Genomic DNA, 12,084 nt, shown 5'->3' on the forward strand with positions numbered 1-12,084 from the left:
TTCATATACATCTGGAGAATCAGCCTCAGGAGCCGGAGGAGGGGATTGCTGGGAGAAGCGGTTCAAGACGACTGGCTTCAGGAGGGATACATGAAAGGAGTTCGGGATGCGCATAGATGGAGGAAGGCGGAGCTTGTATGCCACTTGATTAATGCGCTTGATTACCTCAAAGGGGCCAAGGAACCGGGGCCCAAGTTTATAGCTGGTGTGGCAGGGTAGCTGCCACTACAGTAGATTTTGGGTATAGAATGAGTATGTTGCTGGATGGATGTGGGAAAGCTGGGTGTTTTTGCCACTAATGAGGATTCATTTGCATCCAGCTGGAAGTCCTGCATAACTACCTGGTGCAGACTTCCCACAATGGCTCCACCCTGGGGAAGAGACAGGCTACGTCAAAGGCCTGTGGAGCTGTGGCAGTGGACTGTTACTGTGAGTTTTTGGGTGCCTGGCAGTAGGCCAGCACCTGGTGAGGTAGGGAACCTCAATGTATAGTTAGTGCCGGAGAGGCATAGGCTTTATTTTTGCTGTTTTGTTTATTTTGTTTTTACTGCCGAATAAAACTGGCTGCGGTCAGTTATACCCAAGTCGCACAGTGTGGACAGTGAAGTTACTTGTGTGCTGGTGAATTGTGCCCGTCTACCCCAGGAGACGACGATCCCGGACCTAATCCCTTACATATGGTGGCGGTATGCTGTGGCATGGAAATCAGCACACACAGCGAGATTTAAAGGGCCAGTAGCCCTCATGTGAGATACTGTTGTTCCTGCTGCTGGAGGCGCTGTGGTCACGGGAAGATTTGTCTTGGTGTGAGAGATATACAGAGACTGCTTGTTTGCTGTGGGAGTAATCACCATGGGTCCGATGGATGAGTTCCAGAGACGCTGCCGGCAGATGATGTGGGAGGACCTTGGAATGCCAGAAGCCATTCGGGTTATGGAGACCCCAACTGCCAAGCCGAGCGGATCCCAGCCAATGGTTCGAGATGTCTGTGATCGGTCTGCAGTTCCTGAGGAGAGGTTGCTATGTGCCGTTGCCGGGGGCAACCGACGGGAGCAGCCTTGCAGATGTCTACGGATGAACCGGTGTGTGGCGGAATGTCCTGCGGCCAAGTGGCCACGTGTTGCAGCGTGTATGCAGCAGCGCAAAGATGTGGTTGCTAGGGGCAACCAACGGCGACAGCATGCGGCTGTGCCATGTGAGGTCAGTGCACCTCATTGTCCTCTAGTCAGGAGACCAGAGAAGTTGCCAGTCAAGACCTGTGAGATGATAGTGGGTGGAATCCCGCTGATGGTGGAACTGGACTGTTCTCAGGATGTCTCCAGAGTTAATCCGGACATCTTATTGTTCCTGAAGTACCAGCCAGGGAAGGGTAAGACTGTCTGGATTGACTTTGAAAGTGATATTGCGATTGTGACACATAAGCTGGAGATTTGTGCAGATCTGGAGGTGGAGTTCATCCTGGGGAAAAACCTCCCTTTTTTCTGGGACTTGTGGGAAAGTATTCCAAGTAGTGGGAATAGCTGCTTTTCCTGGGAGACCCCTCTGACATCGGGTACAGTCCCAATCTCTCCAAAGGACGATCTGGAGACGTCTCAGCGACCTGAGGTGATGGTGGGTGGAGTCTCAACAGGTTGCAGTCTGAACTGTGACCAAGGGGTCTTGATCCCACAGAAGGAGACTCTGCCACTGAGACTGATAAAGTCTGATGGTCTATGTGATGATGATAATATTTGTGATGCCTTAATTTCTGAAGTTAAACCAGAAAAGTGTAATGTTGTGCATAATCTGCCTCTAACCTGTGATTATAGTGTTAACTGTGATTATATGACACTACCTGTAACATGTGACAATTCTGCAATGCCGATAACATCTGATAGCGTTACAATGTCTGTTCAGAATTATGCAGAGTGTGAACTAGGTGCAGCCCTAGATACTGAGAGAGTTGGCTCAGAGGTGCCCCTAGAGGTTGTGAGTTGTAATGACACAGGTAGCGATCCTGAGATGTGTAATGTAGCTAATGGCAGTCCAGATAGGGATACCGCCATAGCAAGGGCAGGTGAAGATAATGAGATCCTGATTGTTAGTGGTTTCCCTTCAGCCCAGAGTTACACAAACAGTGAGTGTGAACAGAGCCCTAGAGAAGCAGCTACTCGCTCAGAACCTGCAGGAGGTGGGGATAGCCTGTGTCAGTCACCTGTGGAGGAGTCTCACATTAGTGTTCAGGAAATGTTAGGGGGAGACCAGACATCTGATACACCTGAGGCTTCTGAGGAGATTGATGTACTGAGTTCGTGTGTGAACAAGGCCAGAAGAAGCATCAATAAACTGAAGCGTCATGTGAATACTGGTTTGCGGAATAACTGGTATAAATGCTACAATTGTCACGTGTCTTATAGAAGAAAAGATGACCTAAAGAGACATATATTACAGAAACATGAGTTGAAGATTGATATCTCGTACTGTCCTTTCTGTGATACAGTGTTTGCAAAGAAAAGTGAATGGGAGGTTCACATGTGTACGTGTTCGGGGAACAAAAGAAAGTGCCAAAATGGTGATGCCGACCTCCAGGTGTGTTCTGTCGTGATGTGGCACCAGAAGTGTCCTAGGAAGGAGACCAGGCGTAAACCAGACCCCTGTACACCTGCTGATGAACCGCAGAATACGCATGATGGCGTGCTGACTGAAATTGTGTGTGAACAGGGTGGAAGCGCCACTCTTAATCATACACCTACGGATGAGGGGACCCCAGATCCCCAGAAGGTGGTGGAACATGTGATGCACCAGCCCTTTGGTAGTTCTGCCTGCAGTGTGGTGAGTGCAGTCTACAACTCTGTGAGGGAAGGTCGCCCATGCATCCGCAGTGATAGTGATGTTGCTGAGAAGGAGGAGAAGCCCTTGACTGACGTTACGGTGACTGGATCAAGGCCTCTCATAGGCATTCTGGAGCCACCGGTTGCCACAAGTAATGACTTTGCTCGCAAAGGTTTGGGGAAACAGGAGTCCAACCTGGCTTTTCTTCAGCAGCCAACTGGAAAAGCCGTATTGAAGACAAATACAGTGACTGGTGCCCGAGACACTGTTACAGGTGCGACGTCCGATATATTGGGCTGGGAAGCTGGTGCAGTACAAGGCGGTGTGGGTGTGACTAAGTCTGTAGTCTCAACCGTGATGGCCACCCAAGTGGGATCGCTTATAACCAGTAGTCTGAATACAGTCTTGGGAAAATCCGAAGAATGGGTTAATGGTTACCCCCCGAAGACAGGTGAAGAGCTGTCTCAGCCTGCTGAACCTGTGGAGAAGGTTGAAGTGGCGCCAAGTCTACAACAAAGGGACCAGCCGAGTTGCTGTGTACGTGTGGAAGCTCTGTCATCTCGTCTCTGTCATAGTGCATGCCAGCATTCTCTGGGCAAGTGGAGGAATACCCAGATGGGCCCTACAGAGACTCCAGCACAGCTGCACCCAACGGTAGATCTGCCTGATCATCTGAAGAGCGAAAGTGAAGATGGTCTGGATGGTGAGAAGTGCCTTGAAGATATACCGGGTGATGACTGCAGTGGATGTGAGGAGACGGTGTCTGATATAATGTCAACAGAGCCCTCGAAATTCCTACACAGGAAAGACTCGGTGATGACTGAGGTGTTGGCCAGCAAGGCGTATGACGGACTGACCGAGGAAGAGGTCAGCCAGGAACCTAGTGCAAGCCATGAAGAGCTTAAGGCTGCCATTGTGGAAAGTCCATGCCAGGACTTGGGTCCGAAGTCCGAAGTGTTAGCTGGAGGTGATGAGGATGATGCTGATGTTGAGATGAGTTTCACCTACACCGAGAACGGAGGTTGTGACCTCAGAGGTAGCAAGCGCACAGCTTTGCAGACATGTGACCAGAAGCTCACCAATGTGAATCGTGCCCTGGTTCTGAACGGTAATGCCCCCTTCAATGACAAAGAAGGTGCCGAAGCTGAAGACTGGAAAACGGGCAAACCCGTGCGTGTCGTGTGCCATGCTAAGGGGAAAAAGCGCAGTGCATATGCCTCAGTGGATGGTAACTGGTGTGACGGCATCCACAAGGTGTATCAGACACTTCAAGACAGAAGTGGTGAGATGGAAACATGGGCTGTCTTGTCCTCTAAAATGACACCAAGGAGAAAGAATCCAGTAGGTGCACCGCCCATGAAGAAAAAGAAAAGTCTTAGGCATAGTCATGCATGGCCAAAATCCCCTAATGTGACATTTGTGGCAGGAGTGACTCCAAATGTAACTGTACCACAATGGAGGAACTTTGACCCTGGAGGGGGGTTGATCTATGTGAAAAAGTCCTACGGCCTTTATCAGGGGGGGAGGATATGTGGCAGGGTAGCTGCCACTACAGTAGATTTTGGGTATAGAATGAGTATGTTGCTGGATGGATGTGGGAAAGCTGGGTGTTTTTGCCACTAATGAGGATTCATTTGCATCCAGCTGGAAGTCCTGCATAACTACCTGGTGCAGACTTCCCACAATGGCTCCACCCTGGGGAAGAGACAGGCTACGTCAAAGGCCTGTGGAGCTGTGGCAGTGGACTGTTACTGTGAGTTTTTGGGTGCCTGGCAGTAGGCCAGCACCTGGTGAGGTAGGGAACCTCAATGTATAGTTAGTGCCGGAGAGGCATAGGCTTTATTTTTGCTGTTTTGTTTATTTTGTTTTTACTGCCGAATAAAACTGGCTGCGGTCAGTTATACCCAAGTCGCACAGTGTGGACAGTGAAGTTACTTGTGTGCTGGTGAATTGTGCCCGTCTACCCCAGGAGACGACGATCCCGGACCTAATCCCTTACACTGGGTATCTTAAGCCGGACGTATCTGGAGGATAGCCATACTTTGTCACCAGGAGAGAAGACAGGAGGAGCTCGACGTCTTTTATCAGCCTGGGTCTTGGTACGGTCTGAAGCTCGTAGAAGGGACTGGCGGGTCTGGTCCCAAACAGCCTTGAGATCCTGCACCAGATCCTCCACCGCAGGGACAACAGAGGGAGTAGACAGCGGGAGAGGTGGGCGAGGAATACGTCCATAGACCACAAAGAACGGAGCCGAACCAGTAGATCCCGAGTCCAGAGAATTGTAAGAGAACTCAGCCCAAGGTAGAAGGTCAGTCCAATTGTCTTGACGGGCTGAGACGAAGTGGCGCAAGTAGCAGCCCAAAGTCTGGTTCACCCTCTCTACTTGACCATTCGACTGAGGGTGGTAAGCAGAAGAAAAGTCAAGGATGACCTGCAGTTGGTTACATAAAGAACGCCAGAATTTAGAGACAAACTGGACTCCTCGATCGGACACAATGTGAAGCGGAAGGCCATGCAGACGGAAGATATGTTTGAAGAACAAACTGGCAAGCTGTGGAGAAGACGGAAGACCTGGAAGGGGAACAAAATGGGACATTTTGGAAAACCGGTCCGTCACCACCCAGATGACAGTATTGCCCGAGGAGACAGGCAAATCAGTAACAAAGTCCATTGCCACGTGAGACCACGGGCGACTGGGTATCGGCAACGGGAGTAACAGTCCAGCCGGTTTGAGACGAGAGGCTTTATTGCGGGCACAGGAGGAGCAGGATCCCACAAACTCCCGAACATCTTTGACCAGGTCTGGCCACCAGTAATAGCGGGAGATGAGGGCCAAGGAGCGCTGCACCCCAGGGTGCCCAGCCAGACGAGAAGAATGTCCCCAAGACAGAATCCTCTTCCTGAGAGCAGGTCTAACATACGTCTTGCCAGGAGGCAGCTGCCGAAGGTCCACCGGAGCTGCAACAACAAGCTGATCAGGAGAAATTATGTGCCGAGGAACTGGTTCATCTCCAACAACATCTGACGAACGGGACAGAGCATCAGCCTTGATATTCTTGTCTGCCGGACGAAAATGAATCAGCAAGTCAAAGCGGGAGAAGAACAAAGACCACCGGGCTTGCCTGGGATTCAGGCGCTGGGCTGTCTGGAGGTACAGAAGATTCTTGTGGTCAGTGTACACACAAACAGGATGGAGAGCTCCCTCCAGAAGATATCGCCATTCTTCAAGAGCAAGTTTGATGGCTAATAGTTCTCTGTCTGCAATGGAATAATTTCTCTCAGCAGGAGAAAAAGTCTTGGAAAAGAAACCGCAAGTCAAAGTTCGGCCCTTGGGCCCTTTCTGAGTGAGCACCGCTCCAGCTCCTATGGAGGACGCGTCCACCTCCAGAAGAAAGGGTTTATCCGTATCTGGCCTAGAGAGTACGGGAGCCGAGGAGAAAGCAGACTTTAACTTGGAGAAGGCCATTTCAGCAGCTGGAGACCAGGCACGTGGATTGGCACCCTTCTTGGTGAGTGCCACGATGGGGGACACCAGAGTGGAGAAATGGGGAATAAACTGACGGTAATAGTTCGCAAACCCCAGGAACCTCTGTATGGCTCGGAGACCCTCTGGACGTGGCCACTGAAGAACTGCAGACAGCTTCGCGGGGTCCATCTGAAGGCCTCTGTTGGAAATTATGTAACCAAGGAAGGGAAGGCAGTGCTGGTGAAACAGGCATTTTTCTAACTTGGCATAGAGGTGATTGGCACGAAGTCGACCTAGAACTTGTCGTACGTGTGCCTGGTGGGACTCAAGGTCTGGAGAGTACACCAAGATGTCATCGAGGTAGACCACGACACAAGTATAAAGAAGGTCCCGAAAAATGTCGTTCACAAACTCCTGAAAAACAGCAGGGGCATTACACAGTCCAAAGGGCATCACTAGGTACTCAAAGTGCCCGTCACGGGTGTTAAACGCCGTCTTCCACTCATCACCTTTGCGGATCCGGATGAGATTGTAAGCACCACGGAGGTCCAGCTTGGAGAACACCTTGGAACCACGTAGGCGATCAAAGAGTTCTGTAATCAACGGCAGAGGGTAACGGTTTTTTACCGTGATCTTATTCAGCCCACGATAGTCTATACAGGGACGTAGGGAGCCGTCCTTCTTGGTAACGAAGAAAAACCCTGCGCCAGCCGGAGAGGAGGACTTGCGTATAAAACCCCTCTGCAGATTCTCCTTGATGTAGTCGGACATGGCTAGAGACTCAGGTACTGAAAGAGGGTAGACACGACCTCTGGGAGGAGTGGCGCCAGGAAGAAGATCCACAGGGCAATCATAGGGACGATGTGGTGGTAGAATCTCCGCCTGCTTCTTGGAGAAAACGTCCGAAAAGTCCCGATAACAAGCTGGCAGACCCTCCAGAGACTTGGGAGCCAGAGTCGAAGTCCTCACAGGTAGCGGACGGGGAACCTGCATACAACGTGAAGCACAGTTCGGACCCCAACGGAGGATATGCCCGGAGGACCAGTCCAGTACAGGGGCATGAAGCTGCAACCAGGGGAGACCCAGCAGTAGAGCAGATGTGCTTTGGGGCAGCACAAAAAACGAAAGTCTCTCTTGATGTAGGGCACCAACTTGCAGAAGCAGGGGCTCCGTGCGAAACCAGATGGGTACGGAGAGAATCTGACCATTGACCGAGGCAATAGACAATGGCTTCTCAAGACGAACCACCGGGAAGTGATGCCGAGAGACCAAGGCTGCATCCACGAAGTTCGCCGTAGAGCCCGAGTCCAGGAAGGCAGTAACCTGGATCTGGGTACCGGTGCCAATGCTGAGGAGCACGGGAAGAGTCAGACGTGGAGAAGCTGTATTTACACCTAGGGACGCTTCTCCCAAGAAGCCTAGGTGCTGGCGTTTCCCGGACGTTGAGGACGGACAGGACAGGAACCGATGAAATGCTCAGGGCTGGCACAGTACAGACATAGGTTCTCCTGTCGGCGTCTTGAACGCTCTCGTAGAGTGAGCCGGGTTCGGTCAACCTGCATGGGTTCCTCAGCAGAAGATTCAGGCGGACCCTGGAGCGGCTTTTGGAAGACTGGCGCCAGGCGAGGAATGCGTCCAACACGGCCTTGGGGATACTCGGAGCGTAGTTCCTCAGCTCGCTCCTTAAACCGAACATCAATTCGAGTGGCCAAGGTGATGAGGTCACTCAGAGTAGATGGAAGATCCCGAGCTGCCAGTGCGTCCTTGACCTGCGCAGAGAGCCCTTTCTTAAATGTAGCGATGAGGGCTGCATCGTTCCACGCAAGTTCAGAAGCCAGGGTGCGGAATTGAACTGCGTACTCTCCCACCGATGAGTTGCCCTGACGCAAGTTCAACAATGCAGACTCCGCAGAGGAGGCTCGTGCTGGTTCCTCAAAGACAGACCGGAACTCTGACAGAAATGCAGTGAGGTTAGACACAACCGGGTCATCTCTGTCCCAAAGCGGAGTAGCCCAGGCCAGGGCTTTCCCGGAAAGAAGGCTGAGGACAAATGCCACCTTGGACCGCTCTGTGGCAAATTGCGACGGCATCAGTTCTATGTGCAAGGAGCACTGGGTTATGAAGCCCCTGCACATCTTGGGATCTCCATCATACTTGCCGGGCAAAGAGAGGCGTAGCCTGGGTTCAGCAGCAGGAAGATAAGCCGGAGCAGCAGGGGTCGCAGCGGCCGCTTCAGGAGACTGTTGCTGATGTTGGGTAGCAAGTAGTTGTTGGAGCATGGCGGTGACTTGCTCTAGCTGATTCCGCTGTGCTGCAATCTGCCGGGACTGGTGGATCACGATGGTGGCGAGATCAGGCTGACTGGGAGAAGGAGCCTCGGCGGGATCCATGGCCGGATCTTACTGTTAGGATCAGTGGATCCTCTGGACCACCGCGGGAGATGTAACTAGCCAACACCCGGAACCGGAGCCTAGCGGCACCTGGTTTTCACCAGAGCCCGCCGCAAAGCGGGTTGGACTTGCTGCGGCAGGATACCACTAGGTCGTTCCCAGGTGTGACTAGCCCACGGTGGCAGCCGAGGTCGAGGTACCTTAACGGATGACAAACTCGTAGTCGGGTCCAGGCACAGGGTCAGGGCAGGCGGCAGAGATGCAACGTCAGGTTCAAGTCCGGGGTCAGCAACAGGAGGTCCAGGCAGGAGGGAACGGGAACACAGGCAGACAGCAACAGGGAGGAACACAGGTAACACGGCAACACAGAACTCAGGAACGGGAACACACAGGAATACACTGGAACGCAGGAATACGCAGGAACACAGCAATACTCGCTAGGAAGCTTTCTCTAAGGCTAAGAGGCACAAAGATCCGGCAGGGAATGATGGGAAACAAAGGGTTATATACAAAACAGGAAATGACCAATACTAATCACCTGTGCGCTGGCCCTTTAAATCTTGAGGCAGTGCCGCGCGCGCGCCCTAGGGAGCGGGGCCGCGCGCGAGACCCAGTCCGGACGGGAGCGGGAGCCAGGAGAGGTGAGTGCACCGGAGCAGCAGTGGGGCAGCGGAGGGAGGCACGGGTGCACCCGCGATCCGCGGTATGGATCGCGGGGGTGCCCGCAACGGAGGCACGGGTGCACCCGCGATCCGTGGTATGGATCGCGGGGGTGCCCGTGACAAGCAGTTTGCTATAAATAAATACAATAGATACTATGTTAGTAATTTTATATGGCATTTCTGTAACAGGTAGATGGACTTTTTATATTATTATTAAAAGGCGGTCATGATGGAGCACTAAGAATTTTGTGTGTGGATACATAGCACAAAAAAATAGAAAAATATCATCAGCTGTCATCAATTTTAGAAAGATACTTGAAAAATTGAATGTCAGTGTATGGAGTCAAGCTTAGGCAGCCCACATACATTGTTGGCTGAATTTTAAAGGAGTTGTACTACTATCCACAAGATAATCCACACAATAATTATTGAATTTCCAACTTTTTGGTCATCCTCGTAACACAAGTCCAGGGCTACTATCTATGCAGAAAATGGGGGTCCCGTTATCATTAATGGTTGTAGCAGAAGGTCAATCATACAGTGTGTCTTGTCACTGCATTCAATATTATGGGAGTTTTGAGATGTCTATATGAGATTGCTGAGCCCTGTTCTTGGCAATTTCTAAAACTCCTATACTGTTTATTAATTGTTAGGTGTCAGCTTGGTCTCAAAATGTGAACAACATGATGAAGTGGACTGTATGAATGCTTTCTCAAGTTTCTTACCATGAAAAGTAAAGTTGTTGCTGTATTCGATTCTAAATTGATGTTATATTTATTTTAATCTTTGCATAAGATTATAGTACAAGTAAATATAAATAATTTATAATCATTCCTCCTTCCTTTCTGATCTGTTTTTCAATCTCTCAATCTATCAAAGATGATGACCTACTGTCTGACCCTAGTCAATAGCCTCTCATATAGCCAAATCAGTTCCCTACACTGTACTGAGGAGACCCAATCAGGTCGAAACAGAGCTGTCTACAGTTAGGAGTCTGTTCCTTATGGAATAGATATACTGGTTTGGCTTAATCCCACATCATATTTTTAGACTTCTTGTAAGTCATACTTGATGTTAAGGGGGCTGCCTTTCAAGGTAGCAAAAGGAGGTATTGTTTTCCATTTAACACCTTGGAAAACTTATTTGCATTCTTCCCAGAATTCCCTAGTGGAGCATCTATGGCTTTAAGTCTCCACACGCCTTTAAGGTGGCCTTAATTGGCATTGTCTCCTTAAGGAGAACACCTACTTTCTGACCCTCTATCAAAGATGGACAGAGGTTCACACAGTCTACATAAAAGGTTTATGGTGGGAATGGGGCGTAACTATAGGGAAAGAAGACATATGGGGCCCACAGTGTCAGGGGGCCATTGTATCAGTGGTATTGGGCATGAATATGCTCTATGTTTGGTGTGTCTATATACTGTATGTCTGTATATGGTATTGTATGTATGTGTATATTTTCGGGATGTTTGTGTATGTGATGTGTGTATGTTGCATGGGTGTATATGGTACTGGATGTATTTGTGTATATGCTGCATGTATGTTTATACTGTGTGTATATGCTGATTGTGTATGTTATATAAATGGTTTGTGTACATATATATGAGTGTGTAAATGTTTGTGATTGTAACTGACATGTGGGAGTATACAAATATGTATTTTTTTTGGGGGGGGGGCTCTATTCAGAAGTCAGCTATGGGGCCTTACCTCTTTTAGTTATGTCACTGGGTTCATCACAGCAGCTCGGTGTTCATCCATCAGCACAGAGAAGACTAGAAATACAAAAAGCATACAGGAAATCTGCTTGAAAATAAAGATTAAATGTAACATAAATAATACAGGAAACCGTATTATTTCACATAGCGCACACTCTCTGCAGAAAAAACGTGCACTTTAACTTTTATTCCTTCTAGTATTTGTGAAGAGTTATTTGACAAAATTTGTGACTTGTGCAGCTTGTACAAAATCTCCATTAGTCCTGAATCTATGAGTATTACATGTTTTTGATTCCGCTGGATTTTCTGAGTCATCTTAGTTTATTTTTATCTCTACATAAAAATTCTGCAAACACGTTTCTACCATTATAGTGACTACACGTTTGCCCATTGTCATTGTAATGATTCCGAGTTGTCACTTCAGTATCTGTGTATTTGTAGGTCATGGAATAATCAGAATTTGCACAATGTGTACAAATTACAAATGTTCCTTTTTTCTGTAAATCAGAACATTGTTATATTTATTGGACTACTCAGTGTTCATTAGTTGGCAAAAGATATTCAGGTGCCCAGAAAATATGGATTGCAGCAAAATTGTGCATGCAGTCATGTCTTAGGCACATGTAAATGAAGACAGGTGGGAATGTGTGTAATTTTGGTCCGAGAAAAACAATCAGCATAACGCTGGCATTTCTGTGATGAGGTGATGGTCTTACATGCAGACAGATGCTCTGTTCCAGGATGTAGCTGTGTTCTGTACTCTCTTCTCCTTGGCATTACATCAGGAGGAATGGGGCAATGCACATGTGTATCTCCTTTCATGGTGGGGGTTTCTGTGAATTGGAAATAAGTTTAGAAATAATTTTGCCTATGGCTAAACATTTATTGCTTTTGCCATTTGTTGGAATTCATTAATCTCTATTTGTTTGTTAGTCTTAATAAAAACAAAAAAAATGAATCACTGAATACTTTTTATTTTAGTTGCTTGACGGATTACAATCGGAAACCTTTGAAAATGTAAGACAAAAGACACCCCAC

Source organism: Engystomops pustulosus, chromosome 5 (assembly GCF_040894005.1).
Source record: "Engystomops pustulosus chromosome 5, aEngPut4.maternal, whole genome shotgun sequence".
Lineage (NCBI taxonomy): Eukaryota > Metazoa > Chordata > Amphibia > Anura > Leptodactylidae > Engystomops > Engystomops pustulosus.